The 17,907-nt window shown below is 48.8% G+C and overlaps 1 protein-coding gene across 1 annotated transcript in view; it reads right to left on the bottom strand.

Moving 5' to 3' along the window:
* Positions 1 to 17,907, bottom strand: part of WDR43 (WD repeat domain 43) — a 489,892-nt gene that overhangs the window by 275,965 nt on the left and 196,020 nt on the right. The window lies entirely within an intron of this gene.

Below are 17,907 nucleotides of genomic sequence, written 5' to 3' on the forward strand. Positions count from 1 at the left end.
CCAGCCAGACGCCATGCTGAATCGCCCATTCCCAAATTTGAATGGCCAGATTCACAAGAGGAGGGGACTTGGCTCCCCCCCGCACCCCTGCTTGTTGATGTAAAACATGGGACACTACATTGTCCGTGCCGACAATGACCACCTTGTTGACAATGACCGGCCTGGACACCTTGAGCGCCAGGAAAATTGCCAGAAGCTCCAAATGATTTATATGAAGGAGCTTGTCCTGGGGCGACCAGAGGTCGGAGACTTGAAGGTCCAACGTCGCACCCCACCCCACCCCAGAAGTGAAGTCTGTCGTGGTTGTCCCCATCGGAGCGGGTTCCTGAAAATCCGCGCCTACTGATAGATTGCTGAGAGACGACCACCACATAAGGTCCGCTCTCATGAAAGCCGGAATCGATATCAACTTGGAGTCCGGATCCACAGCCTGAAGCCAAGAACGCCGAAGAGCCATCTGCGTCAGCCTCATCTTGAGCCGAGGAAGAGCCAATACACGAGAGAAGCCTCTGGAACAGCCAGGCCGACATTCTCTCCGACTGCGCAAACATCCGACACATGGCCAACAGATCCGCCATTCTGTCTCCGGTCAGGTATACTCTGCAGTCGTTAGTGTTCCAAAGAAAACCCAGGAAAGTCAGGTCCTGAGAGACCGTCATGGAAGATTTCCACCAGTTCAGCCAAGGTGGACCAGAAGCTGGAGGAGAGACTGAAGATTGCTTGAGGCTTTCAGCGGGCAAAGACTGTGCAGCAGCCAATCGTCCAAATACGGATACACATGGATACCCTGAAGCCGAAGATAAGCTGCGATAACTGACATCTTCGTAAGGAACTCGATGCCGAGCTGAGGCCAAAAGGAAGCACTCTGAACTGGAAGTGCTCCTCCCCTACGGAAAAACATAGGTATCTCCGGTGTGGATTCCAGATCAGACTATGCATATACGCATCCTGAAGGTCCACCACGCTGAGCCAATCGCCCCACCGGTCCTCGGTGATCGTCTGCCACACCTCCCAATGAGACAATGCGTCCTCCCACCGGGGTCTCGTGCGAGCGCAGAAAAACCTCATTTAACTGGTTTTTCGGTGGCGGCGCCACCTGAGGCGGAGGCTGAGGAGCGGGAGAAAATCCGACTCTGCGGTCTTCAGCGGGAATTTCCCAAAGGGGCGTCAACCCTGCAGGATCTTCGGTCTAGAAAACCCCTGAAACCAGAGGAAGGCCGAGGCTGCGAAGACTATCTCGGTGTCCTGAAAGGTGGTTTTACCAGGACAGACAGGGACTTGGTGGTCTGAGTGCTGTCCTTAGTTTGTCAGTTCCACGTCTGTTGTGGAATGAAAGAGCTCCTTGCCATCAAAGGGCAGGTCCAAAACCTTATCCTGCACCTCCTTAGAGAACTTGGTGGCGTGCAGCCAAGTCTGACGTAAAGTATCCACGCCAAGCATAAGGCCCCTTGCTGAGTTGTCGACATGATGCGCCGCTGCCTCCAGAAAATCCTGTGCTAGGACCCCGCCATCAGACAATCTGGCTTCTTTTCGGCGGGAATAAAGTCCTCAAACTCCGACAGAGCTTTCCAGATTTTCATATTCGCCCCCACTAACACCAATTCTGCATTGGCTTGACGCAGCTGCAGAGCTGAATTAGCGAAAATCTTCCTCCCTAGGTAGTCAAGAAGTTTGTCCTCTTTGGCCAGAACCTGTGTAGCCGTCGCAGAAGAGGATGCAGCAGGTCTGAATTGTAAAGTGGCCGCAGCCACAACTGTGGAGGAGTGAGACGGACACGACGCTAAAGCCACCTCTTCCGAAGAATGGAGCCTATAGCGCGCATCAATTTCCTTGTTGACAAAACAGTCCAGAGTGTTGTTTCTCCCAGACTTTACTGACCTCGGCCAAAACGTCCTTCTGTGAGAACAAGCTGGTACACTCCAAAGGAGACGAGGTGAACGCCCCCAAAAGCACGCCCTCCAGCGGAGCGGGTGCCTCGGGTACTGGAACATCCAACAGACACATGTCCAGCACCAGGTCGTGAAAGATTCTAACAGAGCAGGGCTGGTCTTCGCTGTCCTGATCGCCCAGTGCGTCATACGACAGGTCCAGATCAGGCTGAGTCGCATCAGGCACCACAATAGACTTGTCCACTGGGGACAAGAGAGGCAGGGGCGGAAGAGTCAGGGGAGGCCCAGCCGGTAAAGGCGGCGCCGGTGGAACCACAGGAGCCGCAGCCGGGACAGACGGCGCAGGCGGGCATATTTCCCTGAACAAGCCTAGAAAGTACTCCTTCATGGGGTCGGAATGCATATGTTTTTAAAACTTGCCGACTGGAGGCGGCCTCATGAGCGGAGTAATTCCAGGGACGCAAGGGAGAGGGTTGCCAAAAGGGCCCTGGCCCGCTAGTGTCTACATAAATCAATGGCGCCGATGTCCCAGGGAGCAAGACATTTTGCAGCAGAGGCATCCGAGCGTTCCAGTCAAACTGGACAAAACGGGTATGCACAAGGAAAACTATGTTCACCTGAAAAACCACTCCCCCCACACAGAGCCGATGGCGTAGTTGTAAGGGAGGTCGGGGTCCGCACAGGTGGATCAGGGGTCTTCATCTTAGCCTTAACACAAGGAACCTCGGCAGAACCGGTACTGTGTGGCCTTGGATGTTTTTGTGACATGCTATCAGCCAAAATAGCCTTAGAAGGAAGGACCTCTGCACTGCCGGTAACGGAGGAAGTACGGTCCAAGACCTCACTCCGTGCCCCCTCAACAGATCTGGAGTCACTGCAAGAGCGGGAACGATGAGGAACACACTTCACCGACAAGACCTTGACAGGCCTCTCGGAACTGCTGGTCACCTTAGCCTCCAAACGAGGGACCTCGGACCAGAGTCCAGTAAAAGCCTCTTCACGACAGGCCTTGAACTTTCGTTCGGTATCAGCCTCAGCTGAGGCCTCAGGGCATATCCTGGTGTTTTTACAGGAAGCTACAATCAAGGAGACCTCGAAGCAAGCTCCGGTACCAAACGCCTCAGTAGTACTGGGCTAACAAATAGCCCCACAGGAGGGGCCTCGGATTGTAATCCGGTGTCAATAGGCCCCTTACGGAGACCCTCGGAGATAACTCCGGTGCACATTAGGCCTATAAGGCACCTCAGGGCAAGCCCCCGGTTACAGAGCTTTTGACGCTCCTCCCGGACCAAACCCCGGGAAGGAGTCCCCCGGCCAGGGTGCTCTAAAAAGTAAATAACTCACTGGGCGTTTCTTCTCATCAATGAAAATTTGAAAGTGCGCAGGGGGAGTGAGGTGAAACACCTCCTCCCACCGCTCCAAACGACGTTGAAGCGCCCGGACTGAAAGGGAGTCGCAGTAAAAGCACCTGTGCCACCGGTGGTCTGGATTCAAACACTCTAAACAAAGAATGTGGATCCGCCCTAGCGAAGAGTCGCTGACAAGAAGAATTCGGAAAGTCTAGCAGAAAAGGCATAGACAGACTACCACGCGACCGCTAAGCAAGAGAGGAGGAAACTGGAGGTAAACAATCTTCAAGATGCAAGTGCATCCAGTCCCGAACGAGCGGAGAAAATGACTGATGGGTAATGCACTGGGCGGAGCTAAGGAGGGCGGGGTTAAGACGCGTGCAGTACCCGCGTAAAAAGAGGAAGGACACATTTTGGAAAAATGTAATGCTTTTTACAAAGTGCTCCGGTCCCGTCCCACAGGACGGAGGAATGTCCCATAAGTATGGAGGAAAGGGGATGGAACGTAGGAGTATAAGACTTACAATGATTGAGAGAGTTTATTCAGACCCTTTTCCAAACAGAACAACCTTGTTGACAATATTTCAAATTATTCCTCAACTGAAACATCAATTAATCTGATATTTCAAGAGTAAGCTATCCTATCTCGGCCCATCAGGACATTGTCGATGTAAACATAGCCTCTTATATAATCAAAAACTATGTCTGGCAACAAAGACATCTTTTTGAAAAGGGTCTCCCATCAGAAGCCATACTCATCAATCCTCAAATAGGAATTAACTCTTCTGATAATCAGCTTCCTAACCAACATAGTAATCAGAACATTTCTGCCCAGCCATGCTGTAATTGCAACGGTTCCTCTACCCATCCAGCAATACTATCTAAATGGAGCTGGTTAGCAAATGCAAGAGAAAAAAATGCTAAGAACCATTAGCAAACCTCCTTGGAACAACATGTGTGCAGTATAATCTCCTGGAATACTCTGGGTTTTTCACATCTGCTCTTGTCTAAACCCTTACTGCTAAACAAATACGATCCTAGTTGCCTTGCAGGAAACATGGATGATCTCTTCACCTATTTGGCCCGCTCATTAAGTCACTACAGTTGCAGCTTCTAAAGCTGCAATGGGCAGACCTGCTCCTGGTCTTTTGCTAGTTGCCAGATTGGACCCTAATCTGACTTTGGAACCATGATCAAGCCCCGATTCTGGGATACATCCAGTAATTATTCGCACAATGTAAACCATCCACTGCAACAATGTTATTAAATATCTACTGGAACCCAGCGTCTCCAACTGCAAATGACTTCACCGATAAGATTGAGAATATTTTAGATCAAACTATTGGATCTCACCATTGCTAATACCATAATCTTGGGGGGCTTGAACATTAATTTTTATCAAGTCTCAGTTACCAACAGGAACTATAGAGCAGATAAATGGTTAACCCTAATGAAAACAAGACATTCCTCAATGCAACGTTCCCGGATGATATTCCTGCAAAACCAACTTTGTCAAGAGGCACCTCTTCCTCAGTTTTGGATTATGTGTTTATTTCCAACAACACAAATAGTTTTATCGAGGAGTTTCAAGTCATTTCTACAGAAAAAAGTTACAGCTTATTGGAAAATCGCTGCACTACGCATTTGGTACAGACCCCTCTGTACTTTAAACCTTTGCTGAATCTAAATTGTCCTGGAAATCGCCTTAAATGGACATCTCGTCACACATCTCTCCTTCGCGAGAAGATCTGTTACAAATAAAGACATGATCTGACATACTACAACGATTTTATTCAAATCATAGCACAAATTCAAATCGAAACCGACGTTCCACCATAAACATCTCTGGAACTCTGAAGTACATACTTTAAAATCTGAATTGCGCAAAGCTATGACATGCATTCCTTACCGTAATAGCATTTTATGATTGTATCTGCTTAGATTCACATGCTGTGCATATAGTCTGACATCCAGTGGTAACCGCAGAGTATTGCATCTTGTCTTTCGTGGACCAAAAGTGGACGTCGGCATAGGCGTGTCTTTAACACTATCCCTATTGTGACGTGTAGTGTACCCAAAATCCCTCATGCGCTGAGGTCCCTCCAATTGTATTTTTTCTGCCATGAGGTAGCCCAAGGCTATAGTGAGTACATAAAGAGAGAAAGTAGTAAGACGTCTATGTTCCTTCCACCCCGAGCGGGGAGGTAGGGAGGGCGCATGTGAATCTAAGCAGATACAATCATCAGAAATGCTATTACGGTGAGTAATGCATGTCTTCTGATGCTTGTTCTGCTTAAAATCACATGCTGTGCATAGACTAGCAAGCAGTACCCGGAGTTGGAGGTGGGTTGTGAGAAGGAACAGTAGAGAAAAGAGGTCTTAGTACTGCTTCTCCCACCTGAGAGTCAGATCTAGAATGAGTGTCTAGGCAATAGTGTTTTGTAAAGGTGTGTACAGAACTCCAGGTTGCCGCTTTGCAAATGGACTCAAGAGGAACATTTGCAATGAATGCTATGGATGCCCCAGTGCCTCGAGTAGAGTGTGCTCTAGGCTTGAAGGGCAGTTCTCTCTTAGCAAGAGAGAAACAGTGATGCATTTGACAATCCACCTTGAGATACCCGATTTAGAGACAGGATCCCCTTCTCTACCAGCTGCCACTGAAACAAAGAATTGTGTAGTCTTCCTTAGTGGTTTGATAGTTGGATAGACTGGTTCACATGGAATTTCGAGAAATTTAGGCGCAAACCTGGGATGTGTGCGCAGAACTACCTTATCTTTGTGGACTGTAACAAAGGGGTCTAGAACAGAAAGAGCCTGCTGTTCGCTAATCCTTCTGATAGAAGTGATAGCTACTAAGAAGGCTGTTTTATAAGTCAGGTCTTTCAGACTTGACTTATGCATAGGCTCAAAGGGAGCTCCCATGAGCCTGGTCAAAACCACATTCAGGTCCCAACCAGGGGTTGGGTAAGAAACGGGAGGATAAAGCCTCTTAACCCCTTCCATAAAGGCTTTAATGACTGGTATTTTCCACCACGACACCTTTTGTTGTGATGTGGTGTAGGCTGACAGAGCAGCCAGGTGAACCTTTAGGGAATTGAATACTAACCCAGTGTCCCAACAGGTGGGTTAGATACAGCACGATGTGCGAGGGTGAGCAATCGATGGGATGGGCGCCCTTGGAATTGCACCAGATGACAAAACGTTTCCATTTGCTGGCATGGCAATAACGTGTATTAGATTTTCTCGCTTCCCTGAGCATGTCCATGCACCTCTGAGGGAGCTGTAGGTATCCAAACTCTATGACCTAAGGAGCCAGGCTGCTAAGTTCAGAGTTTGTGGGCATGGGTGTAGGGTCTCCCCTCTGTCCTGAGACATGTTGTACGGGCAGGGTAGGGTAGCTTGACTGGCGGGGAGAGGGACATTTCCATCAGGTGCACGAACCAGGTTTGGCGGGCCCACATGGGGGCCACCAGTATTATGTTAACTGGTTCCTGGTGCATCGTGTGCACTATCTTGTTGAGAAGGGGATTCGGGCGGGTGGGGGGGGGTGAAAAATCTCTCAGACCATGTTATCCAGAGACCGTTCCCTTTGGATCGGTTCGGGGGTACCTGGAGGCGTAGTCTTGGCATTGGGCGTTCTGAGTAGCGAACAGGTCGATTTCTGGGAACCTCCATTCTGCGAAGACGTTGGACACAATGTCTTCCTGCAGTCGCCATTCGTATTCTGCGGGCAGAGGGAAATCTCTGCTTAGTACGTCTGCTAGAAGATAGAGTTCCCCTGGAACATGTTGGGACAACAGAAACATCTCGTTTTTGAGAGCACATATCCAAATGTTCTGGGACACCTTGGATAGTCCTGGAGAGTGAGTGCCCCCCTGTTTGTTCAGGTAATACATAGCTGTAGTGCTGTCCGTCAGAATCAGCACTGTCTTCCCTTGCAGTTGCACCTGAAAGGCTTTCAAATCTTTGAACACTAAACAGCTCCAGTAAGTTTATATGATTGTACGCTACTTGAGGAGACCAAACTCTGTGCGCTGTCTGTTGAAGCAGATTAGCACCCCACCCTGCGAGAGATGAGTCTGTCGTGAGAGTGGCTTCCACTGCAGGGGTGGTGAAAGTCTTACCCTTAAAGAGGTTTTCTCTTGACCACCACTGAAGAGCGAGAACGAGGGCTGGCGAGGCAACTACCAGATCTTCCCATTGGCCGCTGGCCTGACACCACTGGCTGTTGAGCCACTCTTGCATGGGACGCATGCGCAGCCACACGTGGGGAACCAAGTATATGCATGACGCCATCATTCCTAGCAAGCGCATTGCTTTGCGTACCGTCACCTCCCGACTGGCTACATATTGAGGGATCTGTGAAAGCATGTTCTGAAACCTCTCGCTGGAGGGGAAGACGAAACCGCCTTCCGTCCGAATTAGAACTTGCAGAAATTGTTTTACTTGGCTGGGGACTAAACTGGATTTCTTTTCGTTGATTGAGAAATCCAGGCTGAAGAGGAGATCTGTTTTTTGGGTTTTCGAAAAACAAGCGTCGAACGAGTCCCCCGTGATGAGCCAGTCGTCGAGGTAAGGGTAAACTGGGACTGATAGTCTGCGCACGTGTGCTGCTGCCACTTCCAGGACTTTGGTAAACACCCTTGGCGCTGAGGCGATGCCGAAGGGAAGTAACTTGAATTGGTAATGTTTGTCCTGGATCATAAACCTTAGATATTTTCTGTGCGCTGGCAACATTGAAATATGAACTATGCATCTTTCATGTCCAATGTTGTCATGAAGTCCCCTTGTTTCAGCAATGGGATCACCTACTGCAGTGTTACCATGCAAAACTTCTGGGGTTTTATAAACTTGTTCGCTGGGCGCAGGTCTAGAACAGAGCGCATGGTGAGATACTTTTTGGGTACAAGGAAGTACACTGAATAAATACCCTGGTTTACCTGAAGAATAGGGACGGCTTCTATGGCGTCGTTTCCCAGCAGTGCTTCCACCTCTTGTATCAGGATCTCCAGATGGTCCAGTGAAAGGCGCTGTGAGTGCGGCGGTCTGAACTGTGGAGGTTGGGCGAATTCCATGCAGTAACCGTGGGCAACTGTCTTTAAGACACACTGGTCGGAAGTTATCCCCTCCCATGCCCCGAGGAAAGATGGTAACCGCCCCCCGACCGGGGTGACATGGGAGGGGACCGGGACTAGGTGGTCATTTCTGACCAGAGGCTGTGGCTCCTCTGGGATTGGGGCCTCTGCCTCGATTTCCACAGTGTCCAGTGTGTTTTTCACCACATTCTGGTTAACTAGTCTTCCCTCCATTACAATGGAGAGAAGCTTTGACTTGGTGGGTTCGGGAACCTCTTGGAGGCCTTCCTGGAGTAAATTCCATTGGGCATCAGCATAGCTTGATAATAGAGTAGTATTAGCAACCCGTATGGTGTATGCAGCTGCTGACGTGACACGTTTGCCCAGGGCATACAGCCATTTAGACTCCTTGGCCGGTGGTGATTCTCCCGTGGCAAGGGGTACCCCTGCCCTTTGACGAGTGGTAGTCACCACCAGTGAATCTGGGATGGCGTGCCCTTTGATATATTGAAGGTCGGAGGGAGAGGGTCGAAATCATTTTTAGACCCTCGGGTTCACTGCCCATGTCTGAGCAGGTGAGACCAATGAGGGAGCTACCAGTCTCTTAACAGAGTTAATGAGGGGGATGGATTGACTCGCTGGAGGCTTTTCTTTAATATCCTCCACGAAATCCTGCTCAGGTACTGCCTCGAGTGGCAATTTTGAAGTATTCAGCTGCCTTCTTCAACAGGGAGTTGAATGCCATTTGGTCATCCACAGGAGAGGCCTGGCGAGCCATGGTGGCTAGAGGAGAGTCTAGGCATAAAACATCAGTGTCCTGATCTTGCTGCGTCCATGGGTCTTGACCTTCCTACTGGGTTTCCTCCCAGTTGTCCGTAGTATCCTGTTGATCTTCCTCATAGTTTGAGAAAAGAAGCTTCTTCTTCATTATAGATGTCTCTATGTGTGTCCATCTGGACAACCTCTTCCTGTTGGAAAACCTGAGACTGATCTTGAATTTGGAGGTTAGGGTCTACCCGAGCCCTTTTCGGAGGTGGATGATCAGAAGAAATGATTTTTTTTATTATTTGATTTAATCAATTTAATGATTTTTACAAAAAGATGTAGAAGAAGAAACTGCAAAAGAACCTATGTAAAGAACAGTCCAAGAAAAGGAAGAGCGTAGCCGCAGAAAGAAAAGCAGTCTAAATTTACATTACAGTAGTTGCAATGAAAACTTAATAAATTAAGAATTAATAAAGAAACCAGGCTTTTGATTCACAAAGCCAAAACGTGTTTGAGAGTGTGTGTGTGGTGGCGATTGTCCACTGTAGTGGAGGAGCTCATTAAGCGGTTCCACCACAGTTCCTCTTCCTTAGTATACGATGCCGAAAGGTGCGGTAATAGAAACTTCTCACCTATTGCCTTTGTCCCCGGGCAATTTAGTAACAGGTGACCTATGGTTTCCACCTCTTCTTCGTTTTTGCAGAAACGACATGTGTCCGAGTTACTTAGCCCTCTAAGTGTTAAAATCTCTTGTTTCCAGAAGATTTAAACGCGCTCTCAAAAACAAATTTCTAGCCAATTTGCTAGGAAACTTACTCAGGTAATTTGGGACCATATTTAGTTTACTTTGGTAGGGCGGAAGATGTCTAACTGATTTTGCCTTTGCTGCATTGTCCAGGGTTTTGATCCAGTCGAGCTCACCCATTTTCTTTTTTATTTTTTCCGGGTTTCGGATGAGCTCGGCCACTGAAGAGTGAATTTCCGACAGTTTCAGTTTACGTGCTTCTTCCCAGGATTTTAGCACGCTACAGCGTGCGCCCAAAGTTTCTGATCGTATTATGGCCAGTAGATGCGGACAGTCCGGAAGCAGCGTTTTCCTGTACAGCATCATGCTTTTTATCTCAGTGGTCCCTCCCAAGGAGAGGACGCCAAGCTCTCTTCTAATTAATAGCATGGATGTTGCTTTTGGCAGACCTAATACTGTACGCCAAAAGTAGCCCTCTAACTTTTGCCACAAGTGCGCTGGTGTATGTGGGAGAGCTTCCGCTGCATAAGTGAGAGACGGGACCACCTTTGCACGGTAGAATCGGACCAACGGCAGCAGGGAAAAACGTCTGAATTTCTTGTCCAACACGTGAGCTTGTGCCGCCAGTTTTTTTGTTTTGTCCAATAGGGTGCACTGTGAGGTTGCGCTGATGCTAGAGCAGTCAATGTTGAGTCCCAAGTATTTGAAGTTGTAAGCCTGTTCTAATACAACCCCCCTCCAAATACCACGACAGTTGCTTTTCGCCGTTTCGCTTTTTCCAACACTAGTATCTTAGTTTTGGATACATTGATCGTACGATTAGCTAGAGTGTAAAAAGCCAAGTTGTCTAACTGGCGCTGGAGGCCGATCGGAGTCATATCCATTAGGATCAGGTCATCTGTGTATAGTAGCCTTGTTGTTTTCTGCTCCCCCATAGACGGGGGGAAGAGCAAATAGATGATTCGGAGTCCTTGAAGTCGCCAATGTATGCAATAAAGAGGGCCAGGGCTAATGGACAGCCCTGCTTCACTCCTCTTCGCACTGGGATTTCTGCCGATAGTAGCCAGCTTGATTCACCTCACACGCAACTTGGTGTTTTGGTGGAGCGCTCGGATAGGTTGGACAATTTCTGTGGGGCAGTTCCAGTGTCTTAGCTTTTCCCACAAAATCTCTGTTGACCTGGCTGAAGCCTTTGACCAGGTCAATGAACGCCAAAAAGCCTTGTGGCCCTCCTCCAAGGACTTTGCTCTTTAGTGCACTCAGGTAAACTGCTCCAGCCGATCCATACACACTTCAAATTTTTCAGTAGTCCATTTAGGGGACCCAAACAGGCCTACGCGAGGAGAAACTACGTTTCCGCACTGCAGCGTCAAAAGGAACCTCTCAGGGTGTCGGAAAGAGGCTCTCTACTATCTTCGTAAGCCTCATCGGAATCGGGAACCCAAAACCGACGAAAACATTTCAGCGGCTGCCCATTACTTTAGGCAGAACCGGAGTAAGGCCCACCGCTGCTGTGATTCTTCCGATGCTACTTTCGATAGTCGCCGAATCTATGTGAGCCAAAGGCTCAGGTGATTTGTCGGCAGTTGTAATACCGTCCGCGGCACTAGAGGGCCTAGCGGTCGGTTTTCCAGGTAGAGGCCTAGCCGTAGTTTTCAGGCCTACTGAGGCCTTGGAAACCGCTGAAGCATCAGCTCCCGCACTTCGACGCGTGTAAGTTTTGGAGTAGTGCCCTTAGTTTGTTTAGATTGCCCAGTCGCAAAGTGCTGCTGCGGATGTGGGGAAGGCTTTGGATCTGAACGATCCGAGGGAACCGACGAAGTCTTTGGCGGCCCCGTTGGCGCTTTCCCTTTTTTCGACAAAGGTGTCGAAATTGGCGTAGGGGGTTGTGTGCTTGGTGCAATGTGCTTGTACGCCCCTGTCGCAAGACCAGAGTCGAGCCTGGAAGGGTCGGGGACGGGTGTGGTGGACCTAGAAGCATCCGCCTCAAGGTCTATAACATACGCATTGAACGTTTGGTCATCCGAAGTACCCCTTTCACTTTCAGCTGGTGTGGTGCTGGGGGAAGGGGGCTCCAAGCGTGACATGCCGTATGTTGCCCACCGCTTTACACGGCGTTCCTTAAGGGTCTTAGGCCAAAGAAGTTTGCACGCTGCACAACGCTTCTCGTCGTGCTCTAGGGGGAAACAGGCGTTACAGGTCCTGCGTTCGTCCTTCCAAAGATATCTGACCCTACACTTCGGGCAGAATCTAAAAGGAGTCCTTTCCATAGCAAAAGGTAAGGATGATCACACCAACAGGGAAAAGAGGGGAAAGGAGGAAAGAAACAATATGGCCACCCTGACCCCACTCTCCCTACTGTATAGGTCGGCAGAGGGCCCGACCACGTGGAAAATCCGGCCGCCGGATCTTAGGTGCTGAAATCCACAGCCGTAGACTATTTCCCCACGTAGTCTTTGTCGAAGATGTTCTTGTTGGGCGAAGTGACTTAACGAGGAATAAACCGACAATTCAGTAAAGCTAAACAATGTGTCTAGTATGAGCTCCGCTATAGGGCGACCAGTTCTCTGGGCGGAACAAAACAATCTGAGGGCCCTCAGCACGTGAGGGATTTTGGGTACTACACACGTCACGATAGGGATAGTGTTACAGACACGCCTATGCGACGTCCCCTTTCGGACCCCGAAAGACAAGATGCAATACTCTAAAGTTATCACTGGATGTCGGACCATATGCACAGCATGTGATTCTAAGCAGATTAACAAGCATCAGAAAAGACTATTACCTTTTAAGACAAATGACAGAGTTAAAAGGCAACTTAAAAATATAGAAATAGAATCAAGCAGGTCTTTGCCGCACAAAAACAAAAGGATGTCTTTGTGTAGTCGCCATTCGTACCCCACTAGGGAAGACTCTGCTGAGCACGTCCGCTAGAAGATTGAGTTTCCCTGGAACGTGTTGAGACAACAGGAACATCCTGTGTCAAGCAGAAACCTGTGCAGTTCCCTTAGGGACCACTGCAAAAGATTTAAGACTACAGGTGTTTGGCAGTAAGCCCAATTGGTAGCAGTCTGTACCACACAGTTTCACTTGGTAGCTGTGGCTGAGCAGTCAGACTTCCCTCAGGAAGAGTTAGGCAGTATATAGAGTATACACAATAGGTACAGAGATACAATAACACAAGCAAACACTGACCAGAGCTTTGGTGTAAACGTATATATTTATTTAAAGACACTTGTAAATTACACTTGCACAAAGAGGTAAGTAAATTCAGCAAACAGATATATATATATATATATATAACAATGCATTACTTACCGTAAAAGCATTTCTGATGGTTGTATCTGCTTAGATTCACATGCTGTGCATAGGTCCGACATCCAGTGGTCCCTGCGGAGTATTGCATTTTGTTTTTCGTAGTCGAAAAGGGGAAGTCGACAAGGCGTGTCTAACACTATCCCTATAGTGACGTGCGTACCCACAATCCCTCACGCGTCGAGGTCCCTCTGTTTGTATTTTTCTGCCCTGAGGGAGCCTTCTAGACGTGAGCGAGTACAGAAAAGAGAGAAATATAGTAGAAGATGTCTATGTTCCTTCCAATCGAGCGGGGAGGAAGGGCGGGCGCATGTGAATCTAAGCAGATACAACCATCAGAAATGCTTTTACGGTAAGTAATGCATTGTCTTCTGATGTTTGTTAATCTGCTTAGAATCACATGCTGTGCATAGACTAGCGAGCAGTACCCGGAGTTGGCGGTGGGTTATGAGAAGGAACAGTAGAGAAAAGGTGTCTTAATACTGCCTGTCCCACCTGGGAGTCAGATCTAGAGTGTGCATCTAGACAGTAGTGTTTTGTAAAGGTGTGCACAGAACTCCAGGTAGCCGCTTTGCAGATGGACTCAAGGGGAACATTTGCAATGAATGCTATGGAAGCCCCAGTGGCTCGAGTGGAATGTGCTCTTGGCTTGAAGGGTAGTTCTCTTAGCAAGAGTGTAACAGAGTGATGCATTGTACAATACATCTAGATATAGTGGACTTGGAGACTACATCTCCTTCTCTTCCTGCTGCCACCGAGACAAAGAACTGATTAGTCTTTCTCAGTGATCTGGTTCTTTCCATGTAGAACATGACAGCTCTGCGCACATCAGTGTATGCAGACTTTTTTCTCCCAAGCTGGAAGGGTTTTGAAAGAACGTTGGTAGTTCTATAGATTGGTTTACATGAAATTTCGAGATGAATTTTGGTGCAAACCTTGGGTGTGTGCGAAGAACCACCTTATCCTTGTGAACTGATACGAAGGGGTCTAGTACAGAAAGAGCCTGTAGTTCACTTACTCTCCTAATGGAGGTGATCGCTATTAGGAAAGCAGTCTTAAGAGTGAGGTATTTAAGAGTTGCCTTGTGCATGGGTTCGAAAGGAGTGCCCACGAGTCTAGAAAGTACCACGTTTAAGTCCCATCCGGGAGCTGGGTTAGCTATCGGGGGGTGTATTCTCTTTACCCCTTCCATGAAGGCCTTGATAACTGGTATCTTCCACCACAACACTTTAAGTTGGGAAGTGGTGTATGCAGAAAGTGCCGCTAGGTGGACTTTAATGGAATTAAACACTAGACCTGAATCCAGTAAATGGGTCAAGTACAGAATAATGTTAGTGGCAGAGCAGTCAACCGGGTTGATGTTCTTACTTCTACACCAGATGACAAATCTTTTCCACTTGCTAGAATAGCAGTGGCGAGTATTAGGTTTTCTGGCTTCCCTGAGGATGTCCATACATCTCTGAGGGAGATGTAAATGTCCAAATTCTATGATCTCAGGAGCCAGGCTGCTAAGTTCATGGTCTGAGGGCATGGATGCAGTGTCCTGCCCTTGTCTTGTGACAGCATGTTGTACGGGCAGGGAAGTTTCATTGGGGGGGATAGGGACATCTCCATCAAGTGAGCGAACCATGGCTGCCGGGCCCACATTGGGGCTACTAGTATCATGGTAACCTGCTCTTGGTGCATCTTGTGGACCACTTTGTTGAGGAGGGGAGTCGGGGGGGAAAGGCGTAAACAAATTTCCCTGACCATTGAATCAACAGACCGTTCCCCTTGGACTGGTTCTGGGGTTACCTGGAGGCGTAACTTTGGCATTGTGAGTTCTCCAGGGTTGCGAACAGGTCTATTTCCGGGAAACCCCATTGCGTGAAGACGTCTAAGACGATGTTTTCGTGCAATTGCCATTCGTACTCTTTGGGTAGGGGGAAGTCTCTGCTGAGTTTGTCTGCTAGCAGATTGAGTTCCCCTGGTACATGTTGTGATAGTAGGAACATGTGTTTGAGAGCCCACTTCCATATATTCTGGGACAGCTTGGACAGGAGAGTGAGTGCCCCCTTGCTTGTTGAGATAGTGCATGGCTGTGGTGCTGTCTGTGAGGACCATCACTGTCTTTCCTTGTAAGTGTTCCTGAAAGGCTTTCAGTGCTTTGAACACTGCTAATAGTTCCAGCAGGTTTATATGCTTGGATGCTAAGCTCGGAGTCCACACTCCGTGAGCAGTCTGATGGGATAGGTGAGCCCCCCATCCTGTAAGGGATGCGTCTGTGGTTAGAGTGGCTTCCACTGCGGGTGTGGCAAAAGTTTTCCCTAATAACAGGTTTTCCTTTGTCCACCACCGTAGCGAGAGAACCAAGGCCTGCAAGACCACCACTAGATCGTCCCATTGTCCGCTGGCCTGACACCACTGGCTGTAGAGCCACTCTTGCATTGGGCGCAGGCGCGCGTGAGGTACCAAATAAATACATGACGCCATCATCCCTAGCAAGCGCATTGCTTTGCGTACAGTCACCTCTCGACCTGCCACATAATGGGGGATCTGAAACAGCATGTTTTGGACCCTCTCGTTGGAGGGGAAGACGAGGCCGTCCTTTGTTCGAATTAGAGCCCCTAGGAATTGTTTGATTTGGCTGGGGTCTAAGCTGGACTTCTTTTCGTTGATGGAGAAGCCCAGTTGGGACAAAAGGTCTACGGTCTTTGGGTATTGGAGAAGCATGTTTCGTAAGAATCCCCTGTTATGAGCCAGTCGTCGAGGTACGGGTAAACCGGGATGGATAATCTGTGCAGGTGGGCCGCTGCCACTGCCAGTACTTTCGTAAATACCCTTGGTGCAGATGCTATCCCGAAGGGTAGTACTCTGAACTGGTAGTGTTTGTTCTCTATCTTGAACCTGAGGTATTTTCTGTGTGCTGGCAACATTAAAATATGAAAGTATGCATCTTTCATGTCTAGTGTTGTCATGTAATCCACCTGTGATAACAGTGGGATTACTTCCTGCAAGGTCACCATACGAAACTTTTGGGGTTTGACAAAGTTCGCTGGGCGCAGATCTAATACAGGGCGCATGGTTAAGTCCTTTTTGGGTACAAGGAAGTACACTGAATAAATACCTTCTGTTACCTGAGATAGGGGGACAGCCTCTATAGCTTCTTTTTTCAGTAGCTCTTCTACTTCTTGAAGAAGAATAGTGAGGTGTTCCGGTGTCATGCGTCGGTTCCGGGGGGGTCTGTATTTCGGGGAACCGTTGAATTCGATGCAGTATCCGTGGGCTATGGTGGATAATACCCAGCGGTCTGACGTTATTCCCTCCCATGCTGAAAGGAACGATGTTAGCCGGCCCCCGACCGGTGATGCATGGGAGGGGACCCGAATCTTTGGGTCATTTGTTGGTATTGGGCGTGGGGCCTTTTGGACTGGAGCCGCGCCCTCTTCCTTTGCCACGACGTTGGCCTCTTTGACTGAACTGGGTGCTTTGGTTAGAGGGCCAGTTGGTAGCAGAGTAAAATTGTTGTTGGCTTTGCTGCTGGCGTTGGCCACGAAAGGAGCGTCTATTGCCATAGCTGCGTCTGTTAGGTGGCCTAGAAATTTGGTCAAGAGTCTTGATGGTATCAAACTCCTTCTTCGCATGTTCTAGGGCCTCATCAACTGCTTTCCCAAACAGATGTGTTTGCTCTATGGGCTTATTTATTAGGGAAGCCTGGGTTTCCGGCTTAAATCCCGAATTGCGCAGCCAGACATGGCGTTTGAGAAGTATTCCCTGAACCAGGGAACGGCCAGCTGTCTCTGCGGCATCTAAGGAGTTCTTTACGATGCCCTGGTTTACAAGAGTTCCCTCTGATATAGTAGCCAACAGGCGTGAACGCAGGGGTTCTGGTGCGTCCTTTGCTTCGCTGCGCAGCTTGCTCCACTGTGCATCTGCGTAGCTAGCTAGTAGGGAATTGTTATTCGCGATCCTGGTTGAGAAGGCGGCGGAGGTCGTGATTCTCTTCCCAAGTGCATAGAGCTTCTTGCCCTCTTTGTCAGGTGGTGCCTCACTAGTAGATAGTGGTACCCCCGCTCTCTTTCTTGTGTTCTCTTTATAGAAGCCAGGAGCGGAATGGACTGACTGGGGCTTTTTCTTTAATAACTTTTTCTACAAAGTCTATGTCCGGAAGAGTCTCCCCTGTGTCTATTTCAAAATGCGCTGCTGCCTTGCGCAATACTGCATTAAGTGAAGGCTGGTCATCTATGGGGGAGGTGTTCCCAATAGGTGAGTCCTAGGGAGGAGAAGGGTGAAAGACATCAGGGTCTGAGTGCACTGATGGGGATTGCCAAGGCTGCACTGTTGGGGAGTGCCAGGGCTGTGAGGTAGCTGTATCTTCTTCAAAAGCTCCTGCGCTAGTGTAAGGGTCTTCCTCAAACCTCTCCTCCTCAAGTTCTTCCTCTCCACCTAAACACTCCTCATCTTCCTGGAGGTATTGCTCCTCTTCAGTGAGGTCATATGCATCTGTAGAAGGGGGAACAGCCTAGGAATCTTGACCCTAGGGTCATCCTGGGTCCATTCTCTTGGTCTTTTGGGTGTGGGTGGGTTTTGGCTACCCAAAAACCTCTCCATCTTTTCCATACAAGAATGGAGTCTTTCCAGGGTCTCATGGGGAACCCCTGAATAGTCTAGAGGGGGGAAATCAGTGTTTTCACCTTCAAAACGCTTCGAACGCTCCCACAACGTCGACGAAAGGTTTCCGTCACCCTCAGAAAAGCCCTCCGGTAGTTCAGAAGTGCCTTTAGATGGAT

This window comes from Ambystoma mexicanum, chromosome 4q, assembly GCF_040938575.1.
Source record: "Ambystoma mexicanum isolate Mex_15411 chromosome 4q, UKY_AmexF1_1, whole genome shotgun sequence".
Lineage (NCBI taxonomy): Eukaryota > Metazoa > Chordata > Amphibia > Caudata > Ambystomatidae > Ambystoma > Ambystoma mexicanum.